An 18584-nucleotide genomic window follows, 5' to 3' on the forward strand; every position below is an offset into this window, starting at 1 on the left:
AAGATATTAAAGTTTACACTTTTAAATTAACCCATCTGCATTGTCTTGTTTAAAACTAAATAGGTATTAAAGTACAATGGAAAACAAATAGGTTATAAATTAATGTTGTAAGTCCTGAGATTAATTAATGCAATATGAATCCTGTGTTTAACGTCTGTGTCTGGTATATTTGGATTTCTATATCAACTTTGTCCTCTTTTCGTCTTGAATATAACATTTCATTTTAGACTAGAAGTTTTGTTTTCAAGATGACAAGATAATACGTAATGTATATACTTCTCTTTTGTTATGTTTTGTATAAAGTTTCAAATTATCCTTATTTCGCATATTAACATATCGTTTTTGAGACTAGAGGTTACTTTTCAGAGATGGAAAGATAATAAGATATTTCAGTGTCTGTAGTAATGGGTTTTGTATTTCGCACAAACCTTTTACTTTTAGACTTAGAAGATACCTTCCGGGGATGGACAGATGATAGTAGATATCATATTCTGGTATATTTGAAGTTTTAGTTAAAGTTTGCCATTATTTCATCCTCAATGCAAGTTACACCTTTGCACAAGACGTTTAACATTTCCAGGCAGAATTATAGTTAAAATGATATACGCTTATTACTGTGTCTCGGTGATTTCCTTAAACGTTTTAATAACACTGCCTGAATACAAATATGATACAGCATTACATTAAATTTTCTTGATCGCATCCAATCACCGCTTCAGGAAGTCTACACATCCATACAATAATCCTGGATATTAAAAACACCGTGGGCTTGATGTACATGCAGAGATTCGTTTTATGTCGCGACATCAATCTTTCCAAACTGTAAAACATATTAAACGTTTGTGTTTTCAAAATGTTTTACGGAAGCAGAAAGTCTTTGTTATGAAAGGACAACCGTGCGTCATTGAAAACAAATGCATATAATCTTCCTTGACCTTTTAAGGTTTACATCGCATTAATATTCGGTAAAGGGGGCATTTAATGCCTTTAGAAAGCATCCAAGACTCGGCTTTTAGAAAATACAAAGATTTGTACACAGGCGATATTTTGTGCTGATCACATACCGTGAGCTGAAGCTTAAATAATTTAATGTTATAATCTTTTTTTCTTCAAGAAATCCGCATAATCTTGACGGTCCACAGTTCGGCGTCTTCAAAGTGACTAAATGAAATCGATTTACACAAAGACACTGTATTAGTAAGTAAGGCTTGCAGTGTTTTGTCCTCGAATGTCCACATAAAGCCTCAGAGGACGGATACTAAATTAAGGCAATAGTTGTCTTTTGAAACTTTCTGTAAAGTTTAACGTGACTGCATTTAATATGAATAAGGAATCGTACTATGATCCCAATAAATAAGGTCTTCATAAGATTTCTTCTTGACCACTCTGTAGTGTACAGGGTTAAACCCGACACACCAAGCTGGTGTCTTGAAAATTGGTGTATACTGACGGAATAAACGAAATACAATGGGCGTCGGTTGACTTGAAACAAAACGTCTTTTAGCTCAACAACATTCTTAATACCATTGCGGCTTTGTTTTACTTGCACGAGGTCGATCTTCAGTTATTTTAACAGATCATTGCCAGGAGACATACATTGTAGCATCGTATACTTTGACAGGATTATCAATGACGTAACATCTGTACTACCAGCACCACCACCACCACAAGAAGCCCAACAACTGCCGCTATCTGGTCAACCACTGCCACCACCACCACCATCATCATCATCACCATCATCATCAACATCAACAACATCATCATCACCATCATCATCATCATCATCATCATCATCATCATCATATCATCGTCATCACCATCACTATCATCATTATCATCATAATCTGATGTCATCATTACCATCATCACCGCCGCCACCAGCACCAGCACCACCACCACCACCACTATCCCATCATTACTACTATTACCACTACTACCATGAACAACAGTAGCAACAACAACACCAATAACAGCAGTAACTAAAATAAAGTCAACAACAACAACAACAACAACAACATCAACAACAAACTAAAGGCCAAAAAAACAAGTAATTAATACATTGAGCTCAAGTTACAAACACATGCTATACAAAACCTATACCTATACTAAGTAGTAATTCTAGTCTAATAAAACCCATATAATCTCCATGACAATCATAACCGCAAACAAACATTACCGCAAACAAACATTGAAGTCCGGAGTTTAAAAAAACTTTGCTGAAGCAAACTACATGTAGAAAACCAATAGAAACAACTAAATACTCAATTCATGCTCCATTGGTGTATGACTTACATGTGAGAAGTTACGTGTGACATGTAGTTTAATTTTAAAACATACATGCAGCAATACAACATCTAAATAGTTTTATACATTGGGCTTATTATTCATGCTAGCAAGCTGATCTTAACTTAGTTTACATTGTCGATATCAACCTACACGTCGTATTTTAAAACTCATCCCTTGTTTTATAGACCACTGTCCTAATTGTTTCAAAGCAATTATTCATATAACCCCAGATGAATAGATATAACGAGTATACATACTGCAGCTGGTAAATCAATATTTTGGAATAATCTTCTACAGGCATACTTCCTGACGGGGGTTAAAAATATCTTGAAAGTGTATTGATTATAATGTCATATTTCTCTTTCATTTTGCATTAAGTGAAGTCCTCCCGCATAATACCCATTTTTGTTTGTATGTAGGACCCATTATTAAAATGTTCATATGTATGAGAAATTGGTATTTAGTTTGCATTGTTAATTAATAAAGCAACTTTAACATGTTTTTATGCTTGAAAGTCCATATTTGTATTTCCTAAAGTCCAAAAACTTGTGTTAAAAGTGGTCATATGGATGAAGATCGTGTATTTATTTTGGATTTTTAATTCATAAAACAATTTTATCATGGCGTCCTACTTAGACCAAGTCCTTGTTTGTAACGCAATAAGACAAGCCTACCATAAAATGCTTGGAACTGTTTATCCATTGACCGTACCATATAGTTTAGCACTGGTTGTTCCTGTACACCCGGAGACTAATGACAGACACCTAGTGATATACATTGTAATAGAAACCTGGAGGTAAACGAAGCCGTTGTTTTTGGCAAAATTGATGGTTAACGCGAACAAGCACCTGCAAATATACAAAAGGTGCAAAGTGACTTGTAGTCCTAAGTTATCGATTGGATATTTTCTCATCAATTGTTGCGAACGATGAACGACAGCTATTCTATAGATGAGTAAATTCAATCTCATATGTAACTTGCTGTCTACATTAAAAATAGTCTGCCTCGAGCAGGTCTTGAATAATGGCAAGGTTACACTATTTCATTAAGTGTAAAACTGTCACTCTCAGCATTGAGAAAGTCTCTAGACTTCCAAATGATTTATTTTTATCTTGTCAATATAGAAATAGTCTGGCATTTGGGGAATAGATATTAATAATGCAAATGATATGTCAGTATATTGAGAACATCTTATTAAGATATGGCTTTAAACAATAGATAAAAAGGTGAGTTGCCGCTAGCAAAAACAAAATGTGTACAGTCGTTGAAATTTTCAAAGCAACTAATACCTCAACTATGGACATTGGATATTATATGCCTTCTTTTTCATAGTAGCAGTATAGTAGCCAGATTTCTCTTATGAAACGAAGGGGTTCATGTCATAAGGCCATAAAAACGCAATTTTGAGAGTAAGAGGCCAACAACGTATACGTATTTTCGGCATTGGGTTCTTATGACTCTTTAGGCAAATCTAAATCACGCTTTCTCCTCATTATTTGTCTTAACCCAGAACAATTTTGGTGAGACAAGACGGAAACAGCAAATTATCCATACAATACCACAAGGGCTTTTGAGAAACATATGTCATTTTAGAAAATATCACAGACAAACGTCTTCTTTTTTTCACTAGGCCCTTTTGAGCTTGAAATCACAATTTATCTAGTTATCTTTCAGGATAAAGGCAGGCTTTTTCTGAACAAATACCCAAATTAGCATTGTTTAAAGTGAAAAATCACAAAAAGATGGAGTTCGGAACATTTTTGCACAACCTTTTCAAACATGTAGAATAAAAATTAGCTGAAGATATCTCGAGAGTAAATAGTCATAAATGTAACATTAACATAGCAAGTCACGTGTATGTACCAATAATAAATGTGACCTTAAACAAGCGCTTTATACAGATAATTATGCTCTGTTGTTTTGATAATTGATGATGGTTAGATGAATCTATGTATTGATGACAGATCATTCATTCTATGTCTGTTTTCCAAACATTTATTGGCAAAGAAATATGATTTTCACCGTTGTGCCTGATTAAAGTAGTGCCGTCGATTAATGTTCTTTTATACCTGTGCCTACGTTTATTTACTTGTTTCCATGCGATTAACATACATCTCGTCCATCTTACTCAGTTTAAAATGAAAACACACTTCTTTGCTAAGGCAACAAGAAATGAGATTTTGATACCCTGGGTCACAAAGTCCACGGGGAAATGAAAGGAATAGATTCTTTAATACTTGCTTGACGAGTTTGACGAGTGCTATTAATTAGGTTACTGACCCTTAACGAACACAAAGTTCGAGGTGTACACTTAAGCCTAAAGCAATCCGTCTAGGAACACTTATTTTAACGAATCGCCGGTCAAGTGAGTCATCGCGTAATTGATTACCAGTTAGAACTGCACAGAAATGTAACAATCAGTGCAATTTGCCAACTGTGCACACAATTTTTGTAATGAACGAGGAGAAATCTTAATATAAATAGAACCGAATTAAGTCTTTTAGAATCAGCGTTACCTATTCGTTCATAGTTTTAAATTGTGTATGGTTGAATCATTGGTAGACGTTTTTTAAAAATTGATAGGCATTTAAAGGAAATGTGAGTTCATTGTTACTATTAACCTGACCCTGTTACTAAAAACAAACCTATCCTGGGGGGATGTGTACTTCTTACAGCTGCTACCTCATTGGATATACCATATAGTCTGTATCTTACATGAAGCATTTTGATCGATTTTTAGGAATTACCTCAAGCGATGACATTCATCTGATTATAAAACTAGTCTAAAAAGAAATACTTTTTGATCGTTTTATAAAAAACAAAGTAAATTAAAATCGGTTGTTATTATACACTCTTTGTCATAAAACCTTAGCATTTGGGTGTTTGAGATACACACAATTCTTGTTCGAAACACACACAACCCTTCTTCTAAACAAACACAATCCTGGTCATAAGAGCTTAGCATTTGCCGTTTTGTGCAACAATTTACTCTAAAACAGGACACATCAAAAGATGCGTCAGTTTCAGTCGACAAAACAAACACTCCAGTCGAAACCACACCAACTTTTGTCTGCATCAACTTTCATTGACGGAACCCTTGATGTCTTCTGTTTTAGAGTAAATTGTTGCAGAAAACAACCAAATGCTAAGCTCTTATGACCAGAAATGATGTGTTCGAAACACACTGAATCCTGGTCATAAAAGCTTAGCATTTGGGGATTTTCTGCAACAATTTACTCTAAAACAACACACATCAAGGGCCGTCAATACGGACAGTTTGGGTAGTCTACACGACGGGTGTTTTCGGTGACCAACACCCTGTACAATTCTGATTCTCCGACGCCCCAGCGGTGGCAGTCGCTCGATCATGGACGGGTGGGTACCCCGATTGTTGGAATGCAAAATTCTAAACTATAGCTATTATACCATCGACCACCAATACATAAACAAACTTATATGATAGTTGAAGTTTGCATTCTTAAGAAATAGCCTTATTACCGAAAATCACTCATTATGCAAATTAGTCATAACAGTAAAAACTATATAAACACGCTTTAGAGGGTGTGCACTTTGTCATGGTTGATGTATGTGCCAATTATATGGAATTTGAAATGTGCATTCCAAAGATATAGCGTATTTACTGATAATTAATTATTCAAATTACTGATAGGCTATGTCAACAAACCTCTGCGCATTGTTATGATTGGTATATACACCACATTATATTGAATTTGAAGCTTGCATTCTTAAAATAAAGCCGAATTACCGAAAGTCATTAATTATGCAAATTATTCAATAAAACTGTAATCTACATCAACAAATTTTATAGAACATATGCGCTTTGGTATGGTTAACGTATGTACTAAATTACATTGAAATTGAAGTATGTATTTTTAAGATATAGCCTAATTACCGATATTCATTAATCATGCAAAGTATTCAACAGCTAAACCTAAATCAACAAACCTTATAGGACATATGCACTTTGTTATGGTTAACATAATTTGTTATGGTTAGCCTAATTACTCAAAACCATTAATTATGCAAATAACTAATTAATGTTCATTGGATGTTTTCCAAAGTCTAATCAACTTTTGCCATTAGCATATGAAAGATGTGTAGCAAATTTCATAATAATTGAGCCAGCCGTTTTTAAGAAAATGATGGCATAGACAGACAGACAGACAGACACACACACACACACACAGACACACAGACACAAACAAACACACACACAGACGGATGGACGGATGGACACACACACACACACACATACATCGCCATTTCCATACCTCCCCTTACGGGAGGTAAAAATATAGCAACTTGTATAGAATTTTGATCAAACCAACCAATAAGTTGTAGCAATGTAAGTTAGGTATTTGTTAAGGAAGACAGTAAAACACAGCAATGTTGCATTATTTGAGCGACTCGACTAGCTTCCATTGTATACTGTGAATTTGGTTCGTATATCAGCTTCGTGCTGTAGTTCAACCAAGGCCATACCGCCGGCGGAAACGAAACGCGGATTTTATTGAATTCTCTGTGGCATTTTCATTACGTTCGTCACAACCGAAATAGACGCATTAGTACTAAATACCGGATAGCTTACATTTGAATAATTTAAAGACAGTCTTTTCATTCCAATTACCTTGGACTGCTTCCATGATCAGGAAAAAAATCACAATTGACGGATCTATCATCACCGGTTTTTGTGCTCTCACAAAGCAGATAGCTGTAAGCTGTGTAAGGTTTCGGTATTACAACTGAGACAATTACAAGTCAAAGGTCTGTTGAATGAACTGGTAAAGATAGATCAGCAGTGCTTGACACTATACCTAAGCTTAAGATTATATCACGACATGAGGAAATGGATAAGAAAAGACAGCTTGCTAGCATTGCGTTTTGGAGTTCTTTAACCGTGAAGAAACAAGTCATGTAGCAGGCATTAATCCTAGTTGCAATCATTATTGCTATCGGAGTCGTGTTCCATCCGTGGGAGTCATTATATCACACTACCTCCACGTCTACACAATTTTTCCATGAATTTTCCATTGATATTACGTAAATATTTCATGAGGCGAGAAAAATGACTTTATCATCCAATACAGTGTGATTTGTAAAACAATGAAAAATTCACGTTACGTCTTAACATTAATAAAGGATTCGAAGTGTCCAGTAAGAACCATTGGGGTATAAATATTGCAATATATCCACGCAGAAAGATTTTTTTTATAAACAAGAGCTTATCCATAAACAGTATGTAAAATAGTAGTCACAATGAAAGCTACAAAACTATTAGCTTCAGCAGTTGCATCTTCTTGGAAAATTGCGAGCCATCATAGTGCTACATATCAAGATTGTCGATCTGACTTGTACCTGTGGCCTTATGAAATTAGATCGATGAGTCACTTATCAACGGATAGTTCAACTGATTACATATTTTGAAATGGAATCGGACAAGTTTATATATTTATGACTTTTATTAGATAATTGTTTTCCATGCAAGAGTGGCAGTAGTACCTTCAACACAAACACGACCAACTGTATCGTTTGAGATTGATTGATTGATTGATTGATTGATTGATTGATTGATTGATTGATTGATTGATTGGATTGATTGATTGATTGATTGATTGATTGATTGATTGATTGATTGACTTACTGACTGACTGACTTTCTTACTTACTTACTTACTTACTTACTTACTTACTTACTTACTGATTGATTGATTGATTGATTTATTGTATATTTGTATATGTATGTATGTATGTATGTATGTATGTATGTATGTATGTATGTATGTATGTATGTATGTATGCATGTATTTTTATTTATTTATTTAGCCATAACATTATTTATTGGGGAAGCCTAAGAAAACCAATCTAATTCACAGGCATCAAAATACAACATAAAGGAAATCTACAAACAAATATGATTTATCATAATTTATCATTGAAAGGAACACATGTCTCATTCAAATGAACATAACCATCACTGACAGCTAAACAAAGTATGAGTTGCATTCTTACACGTACTGGTATTTTTATTCAATATCAATACCAGAAGAAAATTATGTGTTAATAAAAACAATTTATTAACTTCATAAGGAGCAATGTGAGCGCATGATAGAATCTAGAAAAGAACGTGTACACACTGTTGATCATGTATATTGTACGTTTTTCGCATACCTCAAAAAGAAATTCAATCAAGCTGTGAACAAAAACAAGAAAAACGGTCGAAAGGCCAGAAACCGTGGAATGATTGTGGTTTCTGCAAAGTATGTCACGTTTCAAATACAAGCTAGGGTTAGTGTAGTTGATTGTAAAAGTGTTTTTCTGTAATTGGAAACATTTGTAGTTACGAAAATTGGAATGGAGACCCGGATTAGATATATGCAATTGCCGATCTCGAAATGTTCAAAATACTAATTCAACTGTTGACACTACAAAAAATATCGAAAATTGCAGGAGATATAACTGGTACTTAAGTGTGCCAAATAAACCGAATAATTAATGTGGGCATGCTCAAGAATTTTAACTGCGTAGTGTCACTATATATGTGTGAGGATGTTGTAGATAATACAGTCATTGTCCCTAGAATTAGCAACATGGCCAATTCCCTTTTACGTATGTGTGTGTGTGTGTATGTATGTATGTGTGTGTGTATGTATGTATGTATGTATGTATGTATGTGTGTGTGTGTGTGTGTGTGTGTGTGTGTGTGTGCATGCATGCATGATTTTGAAATGTTATTTCATGATTTAAAATCACATAATTTTCACGTGATTGCCAAGAAATACGAATTGAAACTTGTTTCGCATTATGTCTTTTAGCACTAGTCCAGGGTTCATTACAGGAGTTAACATACATATGTATATGTATGAGATGAACAATATATATTCATAACTCTTTACCTGAAATGAATAGGCACTCATAAGTCATGAATATTTATTGTTCATATAATACGTATGCCTGTCTGCTAACTCCCGTGAGCAACGCCTGACTACTGCTAGGATTGTCACAATGAATGCGAATGCGAATGCGAATGCGAATGCGAATGCGAAAATCAATTTGGTCATTCTTGGCAATCGAGCGATATTTGTGATGTGAAATCATGAATTGACTCTCCAGAACTAAAGGTTTGTGAGTTTATGCCTTTATTTACCCGAGTGATGTTTCACTTTAAATAATTTATCCAAGGGATTAGGGGATTATCGGTGAAGTTCACAATGACGGTTCGCTAGTCATGGCGGCAACATTACATACACAATTCAAAACATCAGTGAATTGAAGAAGCCAGTACGAAGAATACACATTGAAAATCCTTTCCACAACAAACAACGGAATGAATTTGTTGTTAGTTACAATTGTGAGATGAGATGTTTGTATGCCACATTGTGTCTATTACATGTATCAACATTGCATTAGCGATTGTATTTTGGTAAGAAAATTACATTTGTGGTTTTGCAATCTCAGAGATAACGTATACAATTGTAACTAAGTCCTGGTTATTGTCAATATATGAATGTTTAAATGATATATTGCCTAAAAGATATCATTCACGTGATTGCAGTTTCCCTACCTGTATAAAGAGTTTGAAATGTTATATTTCCCCATTTGGCAATTTAGGATTCGTAACGCTTTTTCTTATAATTAAAGACGATGCTTCATAGCCATCAAGCGTTGTTGTTACTCAGTTGTAATGCAATCAATTGGATAAAGGAAGAAGCACGGAGTATACGTATTCATGGAGAAAATTCACAGGGAGTCTCCAGAACTCGAATCCCTCATTTTTCCTGTGGTTTATGGTAAATTTGTATTAACAAGAAATTGTTCCATCTTATAGTTGAAATGTTTAGGCTAGGATGGCAAAAAATAGTTATTGAGCCAATTTTGAAGTGAATACATAACGTATAAGATGTTGTCGATTCCTTTAACAATATACCAAACTTTCAAAATATTGCGTAATACGAATATAATTTATCACTGACGATTAGTTTTCTGTAAATTTTATTTTAATGAACTCCCGGCAACAATATATTTTGTTTTACTTACGGTGTGAATTACCTACACTACAGATTTGCCTGAGCCTATACAGTAACATTTGCAAAATGACCCCCCCCCCCTCACGACACACACACACACACACACACACACACACACACACACACACACACACACAGTTAAAATGCCAAAATAACCCCTCACTATAAGTGATGCCTTTTTTTCAAATATGACGACCCTCCTAAAAACAACCTGCCGGTAGTTAAGCTGATCGGCGCCTAAGAATGTAGCCGGGAACGTAGATATGTACGTGTAGGTGTTCATGTATCAATTGCCACATACAATATTTGCTCGCCCCTGAGTAATGTAATCCAATCCAATCTCGGAGTACAGTCTTGTCTGTTTACGAGAGCATGTTAAGAAATGTAATTTCTCATCGAATGGCTTAAAATAACATGGTCTGACCTGTTCCTTTAGTTTTACATGGTATGTATCACCCTTTGCACTAGATGAAAGAGAAGGTTCACATTTATTTTGATTAATTCCAAAAGCTAGACTAAGCTTAACTTTGACATTTGACCTTGAAGGTGAAGCCTCGAGATATCAGACGAAAGGTAATGTCTGATAACATGCCGGTAGATACGTTAACTAGACCTTCTATGTATTATAGTTCTTTGGATAATCACATAGGAAAGACGATGCTGACGACACATCAGAGAATATTTATGACCTTTTTTGACTCTGACTGGAAATTGTCATTTATGAAGTCAGAGTATTTGAAAATTCATAATACGGTCACCATCCAGCAAGAAGAAATGCAGACATAATGATGCTTCACTTCAATTGTGTATCACATGTTATTACCAGCTACACTTAAATAATACAGAGGTGGTAATATCGTCGTGTTGACACTTGACATTGAAGGAAAAGGTCAAGGTCAAACGTACTGGTACTAGCCACATCTGATGATGTGGCCGTAGAACATTCAACTGAGTTTATTGTTTGACGTCGGACCACTTTGAAGGTTAACTGTTATCATATCAAATCAACTGCTATATCTGATAATATTGCGGTAGACATGTACAACTGAAATTAATCTGTGTGTGTTATGTTTCCTGGTCGTATATAGATAGTGGATTTATTACACCATTCCCCATATATCCTCCATTACCTACCTCTGCTAGAAATTGGCTACTGTAACACTTCAATTATACAATATGCACAGATTTCTTCGTTATGACATTTGACATTGAACGAAAAAGTCAAGACCAAGCCTACTGTACGAGAAAATAGGTCATACCTGTTGATAACATTGAACTGAGTTTGAGCTAGTTTACAAAAGGTGTCGATTACAACAATATCGGTCATCAATTGTTTTAAATTTGAAAGTCGTGAAACTAAGCAAGTATGTTCTTATAAAAGTGTCCACAATCGTAGTATAGTATGTGACCTTCAAATCAAATCAGAATGAAATTGGCCTTTGTATTTACGATATAAGCTTTATGTATGGCTGGCCAGGTACGGATGAAAGCAATTCCTTTACTTTGCCGACTAAGGCTAAGCACAAAACAACTAACAAAAAACCGAAAACCTCCAAACTGTATGAAGAGTGTATTTAGATTTAGACACCATGTTCATCATATTTGCCTTGAATGTCTGAATGTAGTTAATTTTGTACCTGACGCCTGGCTGGCTAGGTTTGTATGAAAACATTCTTGAATTATTCATTACTTATCCTACAGGATTGTAGTATCGATGCATGTCATAAGGCGATGAAAAATCACCTCAACAACCGGATACCTGATACAAATCCCACTACATGATTGACTCACTGTTGACAGCAGTCTAGGGAAAGTCAAACCTTCGTGCGCATGCCCAACTGCCACTGGAATTTATTGTAGCACTATTATGTCGTCAAACTTATTTTCTAAAGTCGATAGAATTTCATGTAAATACGTGCAAGAAGCCAAACATATCTTGACATAGCTGTCAAACTTAGTGTAGCTTTCATCTGCCGAGGAATATAATACTACACCCCAAGGACAATACATGGCGTCTACCAGTTGACATATTAACTAAGCTGGCTAGCTAACAGCAATCTTATTAGTATTCAAAAGACTTGGTTTCCAATTGTTATATATATACTTTCACTAAGACTGATATAATAAAAATTGAAATATGTTTTCACCTGTCGTCATATAGAATATTTGATATGAAATTTTTACGACTGCCACAATCACATATGGCGAACTTATATAATATGGTCAATCAATCATTCTGTACTAAGCACGTTATTTACGTTATAACCCCTATTTTCAGCTGACATCAAATTGTAATAGCGTGACGGTAACCGTATCCACCAGGATCTCATAATGGTTCGGCTTTAGTAGAAAGGAGCGATTTTTTTTTGTCTTCAATACATGCATATTTAAGGACATCACGCTAACGTGATCTATGTGCTATTAAAATATATCCTATCCATAATTCAGTGATTTTGTAGCTTAAATAGCGGGAAGAGAGCGAGAGAAGCAGATAATGTGTTCCATGATGAAAGGTTTATATTACATATTCTAAAATAATCCTGGATGAAATCTGATAGTTATGAATTCTTTAATACATTGGTGATTTCCTCTAAATTTGATTCGGCTATTAGGATCTTTTATGCTGGGGTACATATGTATTATGAATGAGAGACATTTCTGCAATAAGCAACACTAAGTCATTAGGAGGATATACTACAGATTACAAGCAAAGTCGTTTTTTCCAACCCTGCTAAAAAGTGTCTTACTTCTGTAACTATTTATAAGGCAATGTTTTGTTATGGTCTGTAACACTGTAAGACCTCATAGGCCTGTTGTGTATTAAGCAAATGGTACATTACTCTGATCACTACTTCATGAAACTACATCACAAAAGACAAACACCTATTATTAATTCCAAACAGTGCATCTAGGCATGAATCTATAACCTAAGGGAGCGATCAATTTTTACGGCCGGGGGTGGGCAGGTGACTTTTTGTTCATGTTGTACTTAAAAATAGTGACCCCCTGCAATTCATCCACAAAAAAATCCAACCCCCCTCTGACAAATAAAAAAACACAATGACCCCCCCCCCCGTCTGTTGACAAGAAACACTCTTTTTGTTCTTGCAAAAGACACTCTATACTCAAAGCATAATACCGCACACTGCATAGTTAATTTTACATGTTACATTTTCAGTAATTTAAAGTGTATCTGGTAAATTGTTAACCGAAATCCATTGTTTCACATGTATAAAGTTCTTTAGATAGGAACCCTATTAAAAGTATGATTGTCTGTTCACGGACATACAAAATATTCAGGTTTTAGTAACCAAAAGTTCTAGGATATCTCTTAGATTGAGTGAACTATTAATATTGATTAATTCAGCTAATTATCAAGTACAATATTATAAATGGAGATAATATATTTGTAAACCCAAGTCAATAACTGTCACACATAATGATGTACTTGCATTATAATATAATGAATTGTTTACATCATATAAAGATATGTTCACATCATATAGTCAATGTATTGTTTTCTTTAGACTTAACACAACTGCGGCTTTCCATACATGTACACGTTTGCACTCCTCAAGGTACTTGTTTGTCCTGTTCATAATTGGCACCTACTCAAAACCCCACCTACCCCCCCCCCCCCCACCCACATTCATTGACCACACTGCTAATTTTAACCAAAATATTTTTGAAAGGTTTTGAATAATGAAATGTGATAAATGTCATTGGTTTCAAAATATAAATTAAAAAATGTCATAAACATGTTTTCTGTAGTACAGCAGTTTCTAATAAGCTAGATTACTAATTCAATTCACCTTCTATTGGCTATGTTGTCCAGTATATTGCTGGCAACATGATAGCCTTGAAAATAAACACATTCTAATACCAAGGAAATGTAATATTATGATCTGCTGACAAAATTGTACTCGCAGTATCCAGTCACTCAATGTGGATACTAGATATTCCAGGGGAGATGTAAAATCTAATTTTCCTCATAACTTTGCACCGTGTCAGTACTATAGAAGTCCTGGCTACTAGATCATCATCAAACAAATCTGCGTTTATGACTTTGTTTATCAGTCATTCACATAATATATATTCTCCGAGAATCCGATTAATATTGTGTTCACCTTGGAATATATTTCTTTCTTGGTAGTTTATGGTGTAAAACAATAGCAAGAGAAAAGTGGGTTTCACATGTAGCCTGGTAACATGTATTAAACTTGGTGATGGTCACAGTATCAGAGAAGAAGTGAAACACAAACACTGAAAAGTAATTTTTGATAAGACATGTAGTTCGTACTATAGCTATGCAAAGTAACAGTTCAACAGTTTGTACATGTATGATAAATCAACACATTAGGGTTGAGATCAGTAGGTAAAAAACTAATTCTTTTAGTAAGACCTCAAAACCCCTTTCCCATCCCCTTCTAACTAAATTGGTAAAATTGTTGCACAGAGCACAATCAATTTCAAATCAGTATGTAGTATTATGTAGTGCTATCAATACAAAGTCAGTATGTAGTGAGGAAAAATAGATCTTTTATTGGCACAATAAATGTATTTTAGTGCCATGCATAACAATTTTTTCCCATTTTTCAATCTGACATTTTTAGAACTGTTTGTATTGGGGCACAAAACAGATTTCATTATAAAAGACCTCTTACCCCTACCCCACACTACAAGATGACACAATGCAACTCGTGGCATGCAATAGCAAGAAGTCATTTCTAACAAATAACTGTTGCTTAAAGTTGGCCATGGTGCAGTGTTGTGACACCATACCATATGTATTGGATGTATCAAGAGACAGAGTTTATGTTATATTTGAATGTATAGTTATAGTTATTTGTTTATGGTTTATTTTATGCACATACATTCTTTTGTTTAATAGCTCTCACAGTGCCCGCAAGCGGCAGCACAGCGGCTCAATGATTAGTATGCATGCATGTCCTATATACAATGCGGTGGCTTTTTGGTGGTTTTACCCAAGAATGCATTGCGGTACAATGACTACTCCATGCCGAGAGCACTATCTATGATATCATCATGAGGCAGCCGCTCACAAATGAATCTACCAAGCTGTGCGAGCTTAGGGGCTTTGGCCTAGTTATGATATCAAATGTATGGACATTTAAGTACAGGAGCTTGGCTCATGATTTGTTTAGTTGAAAACAAGGTGACCCCCCCCCCCCTTTATTCACTTCATAAAAAATGATGAACCCCCTTCGTTGAGTCCCAAATTAAGGTGACCCCCCCCCCCTGACTTGCCCCCCCCCCCGGCCGTAAAAACTGATCGCTCCCTAAATGGGAGTTGTGTTTTCTCTAAATGGACATAATGTATTACATACACAAATATTTGCGGAGTTAGATTTGCTTGTCGGTTTTATGTGACATTTGTGAGATTCGTTACTTTTAATGCGAACACTATTCATATGATTCGATTTAACTTCGTCTATAATGAAGTGATGTCTGGGATCACAGCATCTTTATAGGCCCATGACAATGCCAAAACTTGCCGAGATATTCCAAAGCCCGCGTATGCGTCCTTTTCTGCAACAGTAACGAGACCCACATGTCGACAAACCTTTTGGCGAATGTGATGAATTGACATTGTAATAGGTTAATCGTGATTGGTAAGAAAACAGGCTAACCACATCTGTTAATCGAAATGAATATTAATTATACTAAAGTCTAGATCCACATGCTCTCACCCTGGACCTATCTTGAAAATACTTCTGCTTGAAAAAGTCGCGAAGAATGACAAAACCTTTGCACGTGTGATAAATTAACACATCAACATGCTACTCATGATTGTGACAACAACACCACTCCTGTACCTTGTTCAATATTCATAATTGTTGTTAATTGTGATATTGTAGAATGGATATATGTTGGAAAGTAGCTTTCATTTCACAATTAAGTACAGCACTTAATAGTAGAACTGGGTGCTCAAGACATTGTATGTATTGAAATTTGAACTTGAGCAGAAGAGGACAACACACTTTAAAAAGTCTTGAATCAAAATATGGACATTATATGTATAACCACCATAAACTGTAGAATACAACACACTTCTGCGTTTCATTAACCTAACCACCAATCTCTGTTTAAAAAAAAAAGGATACAATATATGGTGGCAGGTGTCAAAGTATTTGCACCTAAGCACTCCAAAATTTTGGTCGACCAAGAAATATAAATGTCTCTGTGACGTTGAAAATGCAATTTGGATAATTATACTGACTGAAAGTATTCCTAAATGTCATGGATTTAAGTACGGACAACATTGTATGAAATTTGATAAAAGATTCAACCCAGCACAGTTATCTATTGACGCCAGCTACGATAAAGTAATCGGCAGTTTTCCCTTGACGGCATGTCAAGTTATTTCACCGCGCATAAAGTGACAAGCTTTAAGCCAGACTTTTCCCAAACAAATTTCTCAAAACACCCACGCTTTCCTCCTTACATAATACTCTTTACCAGCTATGGGCAAAACTAGCCAGTTCTGATTCTTCAGAGAGAAATGTGAGTTCTACGTACAAGATAACTACACTAAAAGTGTTACACGTGGGAGTACATGTTTGAAGCTGTTGTTAAATCAAAGTAAAATGTTGTAAAATGTATATATCTACTGATATTTTCACATTTACGTCATCGGATTGCCATTTAAGTGAAAACGGCAACGATGTCCAATCCAGTCGGAATATACACAGTTACAATTAAAAAATCCCAGTTTGTCCTGCTCGCAGATAGAGCTAGTTCTGACATTGCCATTACCCATTTTATGTCGTGTCAGAATCGGGTCTTTACTTATTCCGTCTGCAAGCATTATCAATCCCAGGCCCATCCATTAAACTTCATAGGACTTGACATGCATAACAGAACAACTATTTGTGTCCAGACAATTACAATGTTATGTAACGTAACGCCGTTCCTTTGTTGAACGGTGTGTACGTCTACCTTCGGCAGAGTACGACGGTGGTTATTTCTATATTGAATATACTAATGTTATGTACAGGCAAGTTTTGTATTCAACCTAATAGGAAATACCAAACTGTGTCATGCATTCTAATTCATGACATTTCAGATGTGATGTAATCGCCAGGATTTTACCAATGTATATTTTACAAAGATATAAGCTCACGTAATGGAACCCGCAATTGCAACATGGTTTTCAAACTAGCACAATTTGTGACTCAAGACTTACAGGAGTCAGTGGCATGATATTCAATGCATGAGTTCATCTCTATTGCGATAATATAACTGACATAATGGTATGGCATGTATATGTTATGTATGTACACGCGTATATGTATACTTTACACCCCGTCGCTGAAACTGCCCATATCCAATTCATGAAATTTGCAGACAATTTTCCAATTTCATGAAATTTCTTATGGAATTATACACAAATTCCGACCTAAAAGGGGCGAAGCTAATTTTAGGGGGGCAAGGGTTTTTGAACTGGGTTTTAGAAACTTCCGTGGTAAATGAATAAAAGGTGATCAATGGAAAAGCCGTTTACAACGTCAGCACCACCTCCCCACTTCGACTGTCCTTCACTTGCTCACACTTTCCACTGACTCGGAGCTGTTAACATTACCATATCTTACCCAAGAGTAGATTCTTATAATCTGATTACTCACCCTTCCTTTCAGCCTCCATACAGAACCAGACAGATAGACAGATCGTCATTGAAAATGTTTCCAAACTCATTAATGTATTCGGAATATGTCACACAATTTGTATATGTGTGTGTGTGTGTGATCATTGTATCCATGACTAGTGCTATATTCAAACGCTGCTTGACAAAATATACATTGACGTGCTGTGTACATAAGCGGTACGTAACTAATGACGTACTCTACAAAATAAGGCGCATTGTAACAACACAGCTATACACAATCGATATAAAACGTAATTTCAAAACAGCATATCTAGACACATAGGTTATATTGCAATCCTTCTTGAAAAAAAAAGACATGGACGTACTTTTTATTGTTAAATAGTGCTGACACAATCATCAAAATACAGCAAAACTGCAACTCCAGAACAGCCATAGACGCATACACAATTTCGCAATAGTATGTCAAGAGACTTAATATTTCAACACTACTTTAAAAAAAATAGTGAGTTGTTTCTGGCAACAACTAAACTAGGTTGCAATGAAAACAAACAGTGTTGTAAAACAGCGTTGGATTTCCTAAAAATAGCACATCATCACTTTCAAGATGCTACAAATCTGGTATAGTGA

The sequence above is a fragment of the Glandiceps talaboti genome, chromosome 12 (genome assembly GCF_964340395.1).
Source record: "Glandiceps talaboti chromosome 12, keGlaTala1.1, whole genome shotgun sequence".
Classification (NCBI taxonomy): Eukaryota; Metazoa; Hemichordata; class Enteropneusta; family Spengelidae; genus Glandiceps; species Glandiceps talaboti.